The following is a 3,371-nucleotide window of genomic DNA, read 5'->3' as shown; positions in this document are numbered from 1 at the left end:
GCATCTCCCTTATTACGAGTGATGTTGAACATTTTTTCATATGCTTGTTGGCCATCTGCATGTCCTCTTTGGAGAAGTGTCTTTTTAGCTCTTCTGCCCATTTTTTGATGGGGTTCAAAGTCAGTATTATTTTAAACAAAACTTAGTAAAAATTTGTTCAGTTTTTCTTTTTGTGGAAATATTTTTCCACTGTCAAAAATTTAATTAGGTAGAATCAGTTGAAGTATTTTACTAGAAACAAAAAACTCCGTTTTTTCCTTTTCCATATTTTTGAAACAATTTTTCTAAATACCAAACCAATTAAATCTAGTATCGTAGGACAATGATCTACATTATTTACAATTTACATATATATCAAACGTACATATCAAAAAAAATTTTATACACATTTTAGAAAAACAATGTTAATTAACAGTTGTGTTTATGCCAAACAGTTGTGTTTACCCTTTTTTTTTTTTTTTAAGATTTATTTATTTGGGCCCTGGTGGTGCAGTGGATTAAAGCACAGCACTAAGAAGCTTAAGCTACTTCCGTGGAAGTTAGATATCTGTCTACCTGGGAGCTAGCTGACCCACATGGCGCAGCAGACCTCTCCTGACCTGCCCACTGCTCCCCTCAGCAGTGTACTTCGTCAATCTGCCTGTTCTGCTCCCCACTCTGCCTCTGGTGAATCCTCTCTCTCACCATCTCTGCACCTCTGGCCTGTACCCCAGTTCTGTATGCACAAATAAATAAATCTTTAAAAAATTATTTATTTATGCTTACAGAACTGGGGCACACGGGCCAGAGGTGTGGTGGGTGAGAGGATTCACCAGAGACAGAGTAGGGAGCAGAACAGGCAGATCGACGACGTACACTGCTGAGGGGAGCAGTGGGCGTGTCAGGAGAGGTCTGCCACATCGTGTGGATCAGCTCCCTAGTGGGGGGATTGAACTTGTGCTGCAGTGGCTTCGGAGAGCTTCACAATGCAGGGCCTTAACCCGTTGCGCCAACAGGGAGAGCCCGGTTTACCCTTTTTTCAGGTGACAATGCTTTCTTTTTAGTTTTAGTTTACTATGTATACTAGTATACTAAATTGGACAAATTGATCTGAATACCTTTTCCAATAAGAAAAGGAGAAATTTTGTAGAGTGTCTCAGGAGCTCTACTGAGGTTCCAAAGAATTTCCTTTGATGAACCAAATGACAATCAAATTGTATTTCAATTTAGAATTTTGGGAAGCTTGGGACATTTTAGAATTTTGGGGAAAAAATAGCAGCAATAACAATCTTCAATTTGGGGGAAAACTGTCTCCGTTTAGTGGGACAATGTTGACAGTCAAACCATAACATTTTAGCTTTTGTATTTTCCTTTTTTTTTTTTTAATAACTAAAGACTTTTTTTCAAAAACCTTAATTACTTTAAACTTTTATTTGTCTGACATTATCAACCCAAGTAAGAGGAAAAAATTATACCAATCCAACCTGTTTTACAACAAATTAGTTATAATGAACATTATATTTTTGTTTGTTTACAGTATCTGTAAGTACCACCTAAACCAATTTAGAAGACTTTGAGGCCAAGACAAACACAAGAAAAAGACATACAGACATGCAACATATAGACACAGTTTTTTTACTCCACATGGAATCTTATGTAACTGCAGTTTTACTCACATAGGCCAAAATGATAAATAAATAAATAAATAAATAAATAAAAGAAAAATTTCAAGAAAATATCAAAATTAAGACTGAAGGCCTTCTTATTAAAAAAAAAAAATACTGCTAGCATAATGGCACGATGTCACTGTTATGTTCCTAAATGTTTTTAAAGGAAAAAGACTAGTTAGAGCATGTTTATTGTCTCAGGGATTTTTCAGAAAGTGTATTTTGAAGTACACTGCTACTTAACTGGAAAAGAAGAAAAGTTATTACCATTTAAGTTTTTGTCATAGGCCATGTAGACCAAAACTTAATAGGGATGGGTTCTCCTTGTTTATGTTTTTAACCAGAACCTCTCCAACTCGTTTCCAAGTATCCTAGTCAAACATTCCTTTATTAGGAAACCATGGATTATACTCAACAACAACATTTAAACAGTCAAGAATTTGTGAGAGAAGCCTTAGCACCATGACTGACAAGAAGAGAAACAAAAGTAGAAAGGCATGAAGAAGATTGCCCCATCTGGAAATCCCCACGTTTACTCACCACCTTACGTAAATTCACAGGCGCTGCCATCTCCATCTTTTTCAGGTCCCTGTTTTGGGCACCACTTGTGGACCTCTAGTGGGTCCAGGACCTGGGGTTTGCCTGTGAAGGACAAACCAGAGAGATGACGGCTATGTCCAGCATGCAGTGAGTCTTTATTTCGCAGCGTGCTCTTTATATACTCCACATTATCAAGCAGTAACAATAGAGTATTGACTTATTCTAACTCTGCATCTGCTGCTCTAATTCTTGGGACACCCTGCCCAGTCCCAGATGGCCAAGCCCTTGCACACACCCAGGCACTTCTCTTGATATGCTCTTTTGCTATCTTAGACATGGCTGCTTGCTCGCAGGACCTATTTTCTCACATTCTTGGAGCTCAGACCTAGCACTCGAGAGCGTTCCCCCAAGGGATATGTTTTCACAGGCCTTTCGGTATCCAAGTCCAGATGACAGTCAAGGTTATGCAAGAGCTCTGCCAATAGGAAAGAGCACAAGGGAACACGGTGATGGTGCACAGTGAATTGGTGGTGAATTTCACAGAGAAAACATGTACAAAAATGAAAGATGAATTAATATATTTAAAAAATAAATACAAGTCTCAGATAAAAAAGGAATGGAAATGACATCAGAAAAAAAATGATACAGCATACCTGTAACATATATAATGATAAAATGCACTGTCACTTTGATAAAAGATTCGATGTCGGGCCCTCCCTGGTGGCGCAGCAGGTTAAAGCACTGCACTAAGAAGCTGAAACCACTTCCGAATGAGTTCGATTCCCGCCTGCCCCGGAGGTGACCACATGGTGTGGCAGACCTCTCCTGACCCACCCGCTGCTCCCCTCAGCAGTGTACTTCGTTGATCTGCCTGTTCTGCTCCTCACTCTGTCTCTGGTGAAGTCTTTCGCCACCCCTGAGTCTCTGGCCTGTACCCCCATTCTGTATGCACAAATAAATAAATCTTTAAAAAAAAAAAAAAAAAAAAAAAAAAGATTCGATGTCTAGAATGTGCTTTTCAAATAAGTAGGAGGAAAATGGGTAGTGTGTGAATTTGCTGGGCTGCCATAACTCCAGACAGGGTGAGTTAAATAAACTAAACGTAGTCTTACAGTTCCAGAAGCCAGCATTCCAAGATCAAGGGTGTGGTCTGATCCAGACCTCCCCCTAATTTCTGATTTCCTG

This window comes from Condylura cristata, unplaced genomic scaffold, assembly GCF_000260355.1.
Source record: "Condylura cristata isolate star-nosed mole 26May11 unplaced genomic scaffold, ConCri1.0 scaffold00025, whole genome shotgun sequence".
NCBI classification, from domain to species: Eukaryota; Metazoa; Chordata; class Mammalia; order Eulipotyphla; family Talpidae; genus Condylura; species Condylura cristata.
Note: the sequence above shows the minus strand (reverse complement) of the source record.